Here is a 14680-nt window from a genome sequence, read left to right on the forward strand (position 1 = left end):
GTGGGATGGGCTGAGTAGGAGGTGTGGCAGGAATAGAGTCCACCTAGACAGACTCAGGTGATAAGGAAGTATGGAGAAATAAGTCTCTCTTATGCTCTCTTTTACATTTTCTCCTTTTTAAATACTTTGCAAGGATTTTTACAGAAGCCATCAGTTGCTCTATACTCTCCTCCACATTGTCCAATCTCCAGTTATAATGAAGCCGAGGGTGTGGTTCCCTGGGTTATTCTATATTAGAAGTGGCATTTTGCTTCTCTTGTATATTTTTCCAGGAGGAGTAAAGATAAATTACTTCCCCTATAAGTATTACCACCACACCCAAAAATAGTGCAAGATATATCCCTTGGAATACATTCTGTGGGATTACTAACCAGCAAAAAAAGGTCTGGACCCAGGTATTCACTAAGTTGTTAATTGGTTGGAACCACATTTTTTAATTGATAAGTTGCCTGTAACTGTACTTTTTGTCAGTAGATGTCGCTAATGGGTAAGTTTTTCCTTTCTAAGGAGTGGGCGTGGATCCTATTGTTTTTCTAAATAATTTATTTTATTTCTGGGTGGCAGAAAAACGAAGCCTATAGCTGGAGGTTGACTTCTAGAGATTAGGTTTCTTTTTTGAGGGTTTACATAAAGCCTCTAGCTTGAGGCAGGCTGAGTTCCTTTCAAAGACTAATTTTGGGAGAGGCAACAAGGTGTAGCAGAAACTCTTTTCAGTTTAGAAAGTTCAATTTTAAAAGTCTGAAGGAGCCTTTTCTTCTCTCCTTCCCTCTGAGGCTAAAACAGCTAAAATCATGTGCTTCCCTCTTTGGGCAAGAAGGCAGCTCAATTGTAGCTGGCCCCACCAGGCTTTTGCTTCTCACTTAAGATTTTAAAACTAGAGACCTGTGGGGTTTGGAAAAGAAAGTAGAAAACAAGGCGAAGACCTAATTTCAGCCTAAAAATTTGCTCTCCCTAAAAGACCCTACTAATAGGCTGAGTCTAGTGCCTTCTGCTTTGGTGAGGAGCAGAAAAGCTTCTAAGCTTTTTCAGGTGTGTCTCTGGGCTAGCTAAGAGACAAAGCAGTCTGCTAGTCCCCACTAAGGCAACTGAAAAAATGGGATTCCTTCCCAGGTGAAACTGAGGGTCAACTAATTGGGTTATTTGTTCCCTAAGGCAAGGGAACAGCCTCCCCAGCTGAAATCTCAGGGCCCTGCAGCCATGATTAAAAGCAGCTGCTTTTCTAATGTATTTTAAAGGCTAGAGGAAAGAAAATGTTTGATCTCACCAGTCTGGCAGCTTTACTTAAATCGCAGATCCAAAACGAGCTGTAAAAAGGCTGATTTATGGAGTCACAAAAATAGAGGAAAAATCAAGAAAATTTAGGAAGATTGAGAAAGTCTGAGACCGAAATGTGGTATGCCAATAATGTAAGGGGGAAATTTAGATATCATATATATAGGTATATATTTAAGGTGTGGCTGCCAGGAATCAATCATTGAGATTGATTCCATAATTAAAATAGACTCAAGTCAGGATCAGGTTTAAGGTAGTTTATTTACAATTAGGAAGGTAGAAGGTAGGGAAACAGAGAGAGCCTAGAAAGGCCAAGGTAGGCCAAGGAAGTCAGCCTAACTTACCCACGTGACCATTCAGAGTGGAAGCAGCCTGAGGTCTCAGTCTGGATCCTTCAGCACCAAGCTCAAAGCAGGAACTGCCCCAACAGGAAGTAACCAACATACTTGAAGAGATAGTGTCTCTCCTCACTTCCTGTGGGTCCACCTCTAATTCAAGTGGACAAATGGCAGCCTCTATACTGATTTGGACTGCCCAAAGGGCAGTCCCTTGTTCTTGATTTGTTACTTATTGTCACGTGGGTAACTTATCTCCCCTCCCCACTAAGGGAGGTGGGGATGACATCTTTGATGGCTAGAGTTTTAACTATGAATGGGCTTGAGCTAATTCTATTTACACAGCTTATAGCTTGTTTGTATGTATATAATTGTTTCTACATTATCTCCCCCATTAGACTGCCAGTCCCTTGAGAATGGAGACCAGTTTTTTTGTTTTTATTTTGCCATCCTTTGAATCCTTAGCCTTTAACATAGTACCAAGCACAAGATCAGAACTTCATAAATGCTCATTGACCTGCTGATTCTCTATAGCCTCTCATCATTAACCTGAAAGTTACCAGTGATCTCCTAATTGTCAAATCCAGTGGCCTTACTTCAGTCTTCATCCTTCTTTTTTTTTTTTTTTTTTAAACCCTCACCTTCCATCTTGGAGTCAATACTGTGTATTGGCTCCAAGGCAGAAGAGTAGTAAGGGTAGGCAATGGAGGTCAAGTGACTTGTCCAGGGACACACTGCTGGGAAATGTCTGAATCCAGATTCGAACCTAGGACCTCCTGTCTCTAGGCCTGGTTCTCAATCCACTGAGCTACCCAGCTGCCCCCTTCATCTTCTTGAATTATCTGCATCTTTTGACTGCCAAGATTGCCCTCTTCTCCTCCATACTCTCTTCTCTCTAGTTTTCATGGCATCCTCTTTCCTTATTGAGGAACCTAGAACAATTTAGACCCACTGAGGAAAGCAGCCATAAAGTCGTGCTTGTAAATTTGCCTGGGATTTCTGGCAAGGCCAAATCTTAATTTTGCAGCTGCAAAGTGTTGTCTGGCTGAACCTCAGATAAGGAGAATTCCTGAAGATGTCTTCTCCAAATGCTCATAATAAAACCTTGAGCTGTTCCTTATTTTGAAGACCAAAGAAGCCTTTGTAATGTTATGACCAAATGACCCAGACTCTCCTTCCCCTGTTCCCCGTAAAACCCCAGTTACTCAAAATAGATCAACTGTCACTCTTCCTCTATTGCTTGAGAAAACTATAAAATGTAAAACTAAATTCTGAATAAATGAAACCATAGCTCTTAATTATAGTGCTGTGTTTTCTGCTCAAACCCTCTTCAGTCATGTAGCTCCTGCTTTTCCTCTCTCTCTCTCTCTGTCTCTCTCTCCCTCTCTCTCCCTTCCTCTCTCTCCCTCCCTCTCTCTCCTTCTCTCTCCTTGTAAAACCAACTTTCTTACTATGGCTCTAACAGCAGGAACAGACCTCAGACCTGGCCCTCACATCCAGTCATTTGTTACCTGACATTTCCTAATTCTCCTGCCTTTCTCACTTCTCCTTCTCTGTCTCCTTTGCTAGATCTCCATTCTGGCAGTGCCTGAAAATTTGGAGTGTTCCCCCCAGGCCCTCTCCTTGGCCCTCTTTTCTTCTCCTTTACTCTTTCACTTAGTGAAGTCTTCAGCTTACATGGATTCAATGATCACTTCTATCCAGGGCAGGGGTCAGCAACCTTTCTGGCCATGAGAGCCATAAACGCCACGTTTTTTAAAATGTCATTTCGTGAGAGCCGTGCAGTGCTCACAGTGTGGCTCCTGTAATAGCGCTTGAAAAAAAAAATGGACTTTATGGCTCCTGCAGAAAGAGCCAGATATGGCTCGAGAGCCATACATTGCCAACCCCTGATGCAGGGGATCTCAGATTTATTCACTTCACCCTAGCCTCTCTCAGGACTTCCAGTCTCATATCTCTAACTGCCTCTTGGACGCCTTGAAATATATGTCCTGTAGATGATGATATCTTAAACTCTATATGTCTAAATCTGAACTAATTCCCTTTCCCCAAAAATCTCTCCTTTTCTTAATCCCTTGTTACTATTAAGGGGACCACCATTCTCCCATTCACTCAGGCTTAAAATCTAGGTGTTATACTCCATGCCTCATTCTCTCTTACCCTCCTATCCAATCCATCTCTCAATATTATCTTTGTAACATCTCTTACATACGCCCCCTTCTCTCCTATGATGATGCCACCACATATCACCTTGCACTTGTACTTTTTTATTTTAAGCCCCTACCTTCTATCTTAGAATCAATATTGTAAATTGGTTGTAAGGCAGAAAAGCAGTAAGGGCAGGCAATGGGGATCAAGTGATTTGTCCAGGGTCACACAGCTAGGAAGTGTCTGAGGTCAGATTTGAACCCAGGACCTCCCATCTCTAAATATGGCTCTCTAGTCACTAAGCCACCTAGCTGGCCCTATTAAAATAACCTGCTGGTGTGTCGCCTGACTACAGGTTTTTCCAAACACCACTCAGTTGTCAAATGATTTTTTTTTAAACCTTATCTTCTTTCTTAGAATGGACACTAAATATTGATTTTAAGGCAGGTAAGGGCCAATTGGGGTTAAGTGACTTGCCTAGGGTCATATAGCTAGGCAGTGTCTGAGGTCAGATTTGAACCCAGATCCTCCCTATTTCAGGGCTGGTGATCTTTCCATTGTGCTACCTAGTTGCCTCTCAAATGATCTTTTTTAACAATCATTAAATGGGTCATTAGTGGATAATGTCCTCATTACCTACTCCTACTCTACAGACTGGTTTAGGATCAAATAGAAAGTCCTTTGTTTAGCATTCTAAACCCTTCCTGCATTCATTCTTTTTACTCCTTCCACTGATGGGTCCAGTGAAGCTGCTCGACTTACTGTTCTTCCGTCTAGATGCCCGATTTCCTGCCCTGGCTGCCCCCCTGCCTAGAAAGCTTCCCTCACCGCTATCTCCTGGCTCCCTTCAGATCCAGGGAAACCTCCCCCTCCCCGAGAAGCCTTCCCTCTGCTGATTATCTCCCATTGATCCTGTCCGCATCTTGCATGCATGTCGTCTCCCCCAAAGGGCCTTCAGACTCTCTTTGCCTGTTTTTGCATCCCCCCCCCTCCCCTCTCGTCTTTAGCACAGAGCCTGGCACACAGTAAGCCCATTGGCTTGACTTAGCCAAAAAGGATTGTTGATGGGAGACTTTGAGCTCCTCTTTGCCAGTCTTCTTCTGCCACCTGCTGGTCACCTTCAGAACTGTGACTGCTTGGTACTTCTCTCTTGAATGGGGAGGCATCTTTCAGGAGGCATCTTTCAGGTTTCAGCCTCAAGAAATGTCAAATCAACCCCAGGCACCAGCAAGAGGGTTGGTGGTGAGGGAAGCCAGGAAGCAGAGACCAGGAGGAAGAACATTCTAAACACAGGGGGACAGACAGGGAAAAGGTAGAGCTGGGAGACGGAATGGGCTGCCACATGGAAAGGAGGGAAGAATGGAAAGATAGAAAGGTTTGACAGGGAAGGGATTTAACAGCCAAATGGGATTAATACTTGATCCTGGAGGCAATAGGGAGCCACTGAAGTTTATTGAGTAGAGGAGTAACAGAAAGCTAGGTGAGAAGGGTCCAAATGAGGAAATACAGGTTGAGTGAGGCACACACAACTATGAGTATCTGCTCAGGGCTGGTCCCTGAATGCCAAGTCCAAGGCTCTATCCACTGTGCCATTTAACTGCCTAACGCTTATCACCTTAGGAATTTCACTTAAATATTTTAAAGGATTTTTTTCTCCATATTCCTGCTAGTGAATTCCTGCTCTCTCTACAATATTATTTGCTTAGCCTATAGAACAGATATGGATTCACATATGCATTTACAGAATTTCTTTGCAATAAATCCAAGGGCTGATTTCACCTCTGGTATTCCATAAATCTTGAAGTAATCAGGCTCAAGCCTAGAGCTGGCATCTAATATCTTTCTTTTCTCTCTCTCTTTTTAAAACTTTTTCCTTCTCTCTTAGAATCAATACTGGGTATTGGTTCTAAGGCAGAAGAGTGGTAAGGGCAAGGCAATAGGGGTTAAGTGACTTGCCCAGGGTCACACAGCTGGGAAGTGTCTGAGGCCAGATTTGAACCCAGGACCTCCCTGACTCTCAATCCACTGAGCTACCCAGCTGCCCCACTTTGTTACCTTTGTTAAGTAAATCAACTATCCCTCTTATCCTTAGTCCCCATGTTCCCCTAGAAAGGTATTTAAGCTTCCCAACTTCAATGGCTCCTCAGAGTCGTCATCTAGGGGTCAGGGACCAGAGTATCCTGAGTTCAATCCTCAGACTCTCGTAGGCTTGTAGCACCCAGCTCTGTGTAGGGGCCTACTCAGCCCTGTGACCCTTTCCCTTAATTAAAGAGTGGCTTTTCTGACTATTTAATAGTTCTGTGTTTTTTTTTTAAATCAACACTGGGAAAAGAGAGGAAGAATTTGAAGGTCTGTCAGTTGGTATAATAATAGTTAACATTTCATGAAATTTATTTAAGATCTCATAATCCTCACTGTAACCTGTGAGGTAAATGCTATTAATAATTCCATTTTACAGATGTGGAAATTAAGCCTGAGGGAAGTGAATGGCCAGAGTCTCATAGCTAGGATATGCATGTGGTAGGATTCAAACTCAGGTCTTCTGGATTTGCTGTGCCACAGAAGTGGCTACAGCAGAGTGGATATGTGTAGACCCAGATGCGAGAACTAGGAACAGTAGGTGGTCCCACAGGTCAGCAGATTTCTTCTCTACCCAAGGACTGTCCAGCAGTGAAATGGCAAATAGGAGAAGCTAGGGGTCTAGGAGATTTTTGAAGCAGAAGTGGAACACCCAGCTGGGAGGGATGCCACAGTTGGAGCAGATGATCTCTTAAGGATCTTCCAAATCTACTCTTCCATAGCTCAGCAGGATGGGCTCCACAAAGGGGAAGCTGGAGGGGGGGGGACAAATGGACCCTGCCTAGGGAGAATGTGGGATTGTAGAGACCCTGGTTATTTGGGGGCCTTTTCAGCAAACTGAGGTGGGGAGAAAGAGTGGAGGAGAGGGTGTGGAGTCTGGGGAGCTGAAGGGTGGGCTGGACACAGCTTCTACTGATATCACACTCTGTCAGTAGGGCCAGACCAGACTCTTCTCTGGCCCTTGGATACCCAACTTAGGCAGCTCACACCAAATTTCATCCAGGTCTCTTGATCTCCCAGCAGGGAGCCAGGATGGGATTTCCTTTCTGCCTAACATATAGTTTTTCTCCCTAGACTTTCTCTCCCAACTCCCATGTGTCCTAGCAGGTTGGGTCCCCAGAGCTTGGCTGACTATATCTCCCCTAGGGTTCTGGGGGCACCCCAGAGGGGTTATGGGGCTCTTTTTTTTTATTTGAACATTTTTATTTAATTAATTTAGAAATTTTTTCCATGGTTCCATGAAGCATGTTCTTTCCCTCCCCTCCTTCCACTCCTCTCCCCTAGCCAACAAGCAATTCCACTGGGTTTTGCATGTGTCATTGATCAAGATCTATTTCCATATTGTTGATATCTGCACTGGGGTGATCGTTTAGAGTCTACATTCCCAGTCATATCCCCATCAACCCATGTGATTAAGCAGATGTTTTTCTTCTGTGTTTCTGCTCCCACAGTTCTTTCTCTGAATGTAGATAGCATTCTTTCTCTTAAGTTTATGGGACTCTTCTAATCCTATCACTTTGAGCCCCCATCTAGTGCTCCAGAAGTTATTTACTTCCATATCACCAGCAATGGTTAGTGCCTCAATATCATTTTCACCCATTGATATCTCCTTGATGTTATCACAAAGCAATTACAATTAATTTTAACAAAGGGGAAAATTTTTAACAAAGGGATGTTTACATGGAAGATATAGCAAGAATCAAAATTACTAAATCCTTCCCAGACCTAGAGGGTTCAAATGTGACCTCAAATACTTCCTAGCTGTGTGACCCTGGGCAAGTCACTTAATCCTTATTGCCTAGCCCTCTCCTCTCCTGCCTTTCAACCAACATACCATATTAATTCTAAGGTAAAGGTTTTATTTTAAAAAGAGAAAGAGAGAAGAAAGAAGGTAAGAGCTGAAAAAAAAAAGTCACTTAACCCCTGATTGCCTAGCAATGATCAATTGTCCCCCTTGGAACCAATACACAGTAGTGATTTTAAGACAGAAGGTAAAGGTTATTTAAAAAAACAAAAACAAAAAATCCCAACTTTCCTCCCAACACCAGGAGAATATGTTCCCACCCTCATTCCCTTACCCTCGCCTTGGCCCTGGTGGGGAGTGGAGTCAAACTTGAACCCATTCACTCCCCTAAGATCAGGTGGGGCACAGCTATTGGTCAAGTCCTTCTCTTGCTACAGCAAAGACAAGACTCCTCAGTGTTGATCCTCTGCTGGACAAGACTGAAGAGGTCATCTCATGGGGCATTGCCCAACATCAACAACCAGAGCCAGAGCCAGAACCCAGATATCTGTCTGTCTGTTTGTTTGTTTGTTTGGGGACTCCAAGGTCAATTTTCCATCTCTCAAAAAAAGTTCTTTTTTTGGTTTTTAAAGAAAAACCCAATTCCCAATTGAACGAAGGACCACCATGTCAGGGAGCTCTTAGAAATTTTGCTGAAATGAAAAGTCTCTTTGTAAGTTTCACTATTCACACACTTGAAAGAAACCATTCAAGAAAGAAGCATGAAAAATGCTATGAGCTTGGATCTGAATTAATTTAGAGTTCAAGGTTTTAATGAATCCAATTTGAGCGAGGCAGGAATACCTCTCAATGAGAGGAATGTGAAATATGCTCCCTTAAAATACCCCTGTGTTCTCTGCCTCACAGAACAGCCTCAGGGGAACAACCTGGTAAGTTCTGGAGTCTGGGGAAGGCTTGAGTATGAATTCCAGGCTTGGGAGCTGTGACAGAATCTGCTCTGGTGAGAAATCCATCAATGTATTGAGTGTGAGAAATGCTTCAGTGACAGCTCATTCCTGTAAGCTAGTAAGAGTCTACACTGGAGAAAAATCGTGTAAATGGGAAGACTGAGGGAAATAAACTTTGGCTAGAAGGTCCCTCCATTCTTCATGTACGTCGGGGAGTCCTTACACCAATGAGCAGAACTGGGCAGTGCGGCAATAAGATTAGTTACATCAGCATTTTGACCTCTCTGCCACACTCTTTCTTTTTGCTTCTTAAATCCTTCCAGTGTATTGGTTCCAAGGCAGAAGAGTAGTAAGGATTGGGCAGTGGAGGTTAAGTGACTTGCCCAGGTCTAGAAAGTGTCTAAGGTCAAATTTGAACCCAGGACTTCTGTCTCTGGGCCTGGCTCTCCATCCCCTGAGCCACTGCTAAACTCTCTGTTTGGTTCCTTTGACCAAATAGTCCATAACATCAGGTCTTCCATCCAGATTTCTGCCATCTGAAAATTTCTTGTGTGCTATCCATCTCTAAGCTAACTGGTGAAGAGACAGACAGAATAAGACCAAGGATTGTTATTCTCTTAGGGACCTCCATGTAGATTGGCAGCAATTTTGATTAATTGTCATATTAGGGGACTATTCCACTGTCTTTAAAAAAAAAATATGATCTCTTCCATTGCCTTAGTCTGGAAGATTGTTCTATCACTACTGTAAGAGGAGAAACTAGATATTTAAGGTATGGTCGCCAGAAATCAGATTAAGGCAATTTCAAATTAAAATAGACCCAATTTAGGATGACTTTTATGGAAGTTTATTTACAATTAGGAAGTTGAAGGTAGGGAAAGTGAGAGAGAGAAACTCTGGCCCCAACCAGAGGTCCAGACCAGGTAAGAATTTAGAGGCCCAGCAGAGGGGCGCAGAGGTGAATTAATCAAAGTTTCTAGCCACAAGGCCTTTTACGATTAGAGACAGGAGAGGCCTCCCCGAGGCTAGAGCCTCCAGAAACGCCAAAGGAGGAGAAAGGAAGTCAGCCTAACTTACCCACATGACAATTCAGAGAGAAGCTGTCTGAGGTCTCACCAGAGATCCTTCAACACCAACTTCAAAGTGCCAACCACCCCCACAGGAAGTTGCCATCATCTTTAAAAGGTAGCATCTAGGGGGCAGCTGGGTAGCTCAGTGGATTGAGAGTCAGGCCTAGAGATGGGAAGTCCTGGGTTCAAATCCGGCCTCAGCCACTTCCCAGCTGTGTGACCCTGGGCAAGTCACTTGACCCCCATTGCCCACCCTTACTACTCTTCCACCTAGGAGCCAATACACAGAAGTTAAGGGTTTAAAAAAAATCCAGCCTCAGACACTCACTAGCTGTGTGACCCTGGGCAAGTCACTTGACCTCCATTGCCTTCCCTTACCACTCTTCCACCAAGGAGCCAATACATAGAAGTTAAGGGCTTAAAAAAAAATAGCATCTTTCATCACTTCCTGCATCCACCTCCAATTTCAAGTGGACAAATGGCAGCCTCATTTTGATTTGTTACTTATTATCACGTGTGGGTCACAGACCTCCCCCTCCCCACTTAATTCTAAGTTGGGTGGGGTGACATTATTTCTGATGGCTAGAGTCTAAACGATGAATGAGGATGAGCTAATTCCATTTACACACTACCTGTGTTATTCTCTCCCATTAACATGTCTAACTGAGTCATGGAAGCAGAGATTAAAATTTAATTGGAAACTACATAATCTAATCCTAAAGAATGAGTGAATCAAAGAATAAATCATAGAAATAATCAGTAATGTTATTAAAGAGAATGACAATAATGAGACAATATTCCAAAATTTGTGTGATATAGCCAAATTGGTACTTAGGAAAAAATTTACGTCTCTAAAAACCAATAAAAGAGAGAAAATACAGGTTGGTGAATTAGTCATGCAACTAAAAAGAAAAAAAAAACTAGGGAAAAAAAAAACTAGAAAAAACTAGAAAATTGTAAATTCCCAATTAAATACCAAAATGGAAATCCTAAAAATCATGAGATTCATAAAATGGAAGGAAAAAAAAGTGAATACCATTGACCTAATAAATAAAACTAGGGGCTGTTTTTTTGGGGGGGGGGGTTTGCAGGGCGGGGATACCATAGGTCAGTGATGGCAAAACTTTTAGAGATCTAGCGTCATGCCCCACCCCAAGACTGAGTGCCACCCCCTCACCCCAGGCAGGGGAAGGAGAAGGAGAGGGGAGTGGTCTGAGCACTCAGCTCAGGGGAGGGAGTAAGTGCTTCTAATGGGCTGCTGGGCAGAGGAGGAGGGAGGGAGGTGTGGTGGAGGGGGAAAGGAGCAGCTCAGCCTGAGTCTCTCTGCCTTGCAGGTGATGGCATGCCTGCCCACAGAGAGGTCTCTGCATACCATCTTTGGCATGTGTCATAAGTTCGCCACCACAGCCATAGTTAAACCATTGATTAATTTGATTTAAAAAAAAATAGAAAGAAGAAAAGCAAATGACTAGTCTTAAAAAATGAAAAAGCTGAATGCACCACCAATGAAAATGAAATTTAAGCAAATATTAGTTATTCTGCCGAATTATATGCCAGTAAAACTGACAATCTAAGTGAAATGGATAAATATTGACAAAAATATAAAATGTTCCAGTTTAACAGAAGAGGAAATACAATACTTAAATAAGCCGTATCTTAGAAAAAAGAAACTGAATAAGCTTTTGATACAATAATACTCATTCCTAATTTTAAAAAAATGAAATACTAGAAAGCATAGGAATAAAGGGAGCCTTTCTTTAAATTGTTGCTGTTTAGTCATGCCTGACTCTTTATAACCCCATGAATGACCAAAGCACATCAGGCCCTTCTCTCCTCCACTATCTCTAGAAGTCTGTCCAAGTCCATGTTCCATCTGTCTATCTATCCATCTCACCCTTCTCCTTTTGCCTTCCATCTTCCCCAACATCAATGTCTTTTCTAATGAATTCTATATTTTCGTTATGTGGCCAAAGAATTGAAGCTCCAGCTTCAGTTGACCTTCTAGTGAATAGTGTGAATTAATTTCTTTAAGTATTGACTGATTTGACCTCTTTGCTGTCCAAGGAATTCTCAAAAGACTTCTCCAATACCACAATTGGAAAGTGGTGATTCTACAGTACTCGGCTTTCCTTGTAGTCCAACTCTCGCAGCTATACATCGCTACTGGAAAAATCATATCTCTGACTATGGTAGTAGTATTTACCTAAAACCAAGAGCAAGCATTATCTGTACCTGGGATAAACTTGAAGTCTTCCCAATAAGATCAGGAGTGAATGAAGTAACCACCGTTATTCAATATTGTATTAGAACTGCTAGTTAACTCTCAGCAACGCAATCTCCCAAAGAGATAAAAAATTTTTTAAATGGGAAAGAACCTGTTTGTACAAAAATATTTATAGGCACACTTTTTATGGTGGCAAAGAATTGGAAACTAAAGGGTTGTCCTTCAGTCGGGGAATGGATAAACAAAATGTGGCATATGATGAGGATGGAATACTATTATGCCATAAGGAATGATGATAATGAACAGGATGATTTCAGAAAGAGCTGGAAAGACCTACGTGAACGGATGCAGAGTGAAATAAGCAGAACCAGGAGAACATTGTACACAGTAATTGAAATATCGTGGAACAATCAAATGGGATTGACTTTGCTACTAATAGCAATACAGTGATCCAGGATAATTCTGAGGGACTTATGAAAAAGAATGCTATCTACCTCCAGCAAAAGAATTGTTGGAGTCAGAATGCAGATGAAAACCTATGATTTATCCCTTGTTTATTTGGGTATATGTTTTAGGGTTTTGGTTTTATAAGATTATCCACTTATAAAAATGAATAATATGAAAATATGTTTTGCATAATAATACATGTATAACCCAGTGGAATTGCTTGTTAACTCTGAGAGGGGGGAGGGAAGAGGGGAAAGAAACCATATGAATCATATCACTTTGGAAAACTTATGTGGAAATTTGTTATTAAAATAAAATAAAGACATTTTAAAAAGCATGCTAACTTTCACTTCAGTTCATTTAGGGTTTTGTTTTGTTTTTTTAATTTTTTTAAACCCTTAACTTCTGTGTATTGACTTATAGGTGGAAGAGTGGTAAGGGTGGACAATGGGGGTCAAGTGACTTGCCCAGGGTCACACAGCTGGGAAGTGTCTGAGGCCGGATTTGAACCTAGGACCTCCTGGCTCTAGGCCTGGCTCTCAATCCACTGAGATACCCAGCTGCCCCCTCATTTAGGGTTTTATTTTGGGGTTTTGGTTTTATATTAGGGTACTCTTACAACAATAGCCAATATAGAAGTATATTTTGCATGATAATACATGTATAGCCCAGATCAAATTGCCTACCATCTATGAATGGAGGGAGATGGTTTGTATCTTATAATTTTGAAAACTTTGTGTTGTAAATTATTATTATGTATAATTGGGAAAATAAAATCATTAAATTAAAAAAAGAAATGCCAACTATAACAATAAGACAAAAAAGAAAAAAAATTGAAGGGAAAAATAGGCAATGAGGAAACAAAACTATTACTCCTTAGAGAAGATATAATAGTATACTTAAGAATCAACTAACTAGCTGAAACACTGAACAACTGTAGCAAAGTAGCATATATAAAATAAACCCAAATGAATCATCAGCATTTCTTTATATTGCCATCAAAACCCAGCAAGAAAAGATGGAGAGAAATTCCATTTAAAATAACCGCAGACAATATAAAATCCTTGGGAGTCTACCCATCAAGATAAACTCAGGAACTATCTGAACATAATCGCAAAACACTTTTTACACAAATAAAGACAAATCTAAACAATGGGAGAAATGGTCATTGCTCATGGATAAGCTGATATAATACGAATGACAATTCTACCTAAGTTAATTTACTTATTCAATTCTATGCCAACCAAAGGACCAAAGAATTATTTTATGGAGTTAGAAAAAGATCATAACAAAATCCAACTGGAAGAACAAAAGGTTAAGAATATCAAAGGAATCAATAAAAAAAAAAAATGTGAAAACAGTATCAGATTTCAAGCCCTTTTACAAAGCAGTAATCATCAAAATAATCTGATACTGGCCAAGAAATAGTGTTAGATCAGTAGAATAGATTAGATACACAATCTCTCGAGTAGCAAGTGACCATAGTAATTTAAAGTTTGATAAACACAAAAATCCAAGCTTTTGGGGTAAAAACTCAACATTTGACAAAAATTTAGGGAAAAACTGGAAAGCAGTTTGGTTGAAACTAGGCCTAGATCAACATCTCATACTATATACCTAAGTAACATCAAAATAGATACATGATTTATAAAGAAAGGGTGATATCATACATAAATTAGAGGAGCACGGAAAAATATAACTGTCAGATCTACAGATAAAGAAAGGTTTTATGACCAAACAGCAAGCATTATGGAACGTGAAATGTATCATTTTTATTAAATCTAAAAGGTTTTGTACAAAGAAAGCTAATGCAGCCAAAATTAGAAAAAAAACAGGAAACTGAGGGAATTTTTTTTTTACAGCAAGTCTCTTTATTAAAGACCTCATTCTTGTTTTCAACCAGCTAAAAATGTTTTATATATTTACCTTAACCTGTTGTCCTCTACATTCTATTATCCTAATTGTACTGTTTTCTGATTTGTATTTATGTCTTGAGACAGTAAGTTTTTGAATAAAAATAAACCTACAGTAAAAAAAAAAATTAAAGGCTTCATTCTCAAATATATAAGGAACAGAGACAAATTTACCAGAATGAGAGCCATTCCCCAACTGCTAAGCTGTGAAAGGATATGAAAAGGCAGTTTTCAGAAGAAGAAATCCAAGTATCAATAGTCACATGAAAAAATGCTCAAAAATCACTCCTGATTAGAGAAATGCAAATTAAAACAACTCTGTGTCAGCTCACACCTATCAGATTGACTAAGATGACAGAAAAGGAAAATGACCAATGCTGGAGGAGTGATGCACTATTGGTGGAGCTGTGAACTGATCAAACCATTCTGGAGATCAATTTGGAACTGCACCCAAAGGACTACAAAACTGCCTTTGATCCAGCAATCCCACTACTCTATCTG

Source organism: Gracilinanus agilis, chromosome 4 (genome assembly GCF_016433145.1).
Source record: "Gracilinanus agilis isolate LMUSP501 chromosome 4, AgileGrace, whole genome shotgun sequence".
In the NCBI taxonomy this organism is placed as follows: domain Eukaryota; kingdom Metazoa; phylum Chordata; class Mammalia; order Didelphimorphia; family Didelphidae; genus Gracilinanus; species Gracilinanus agilis.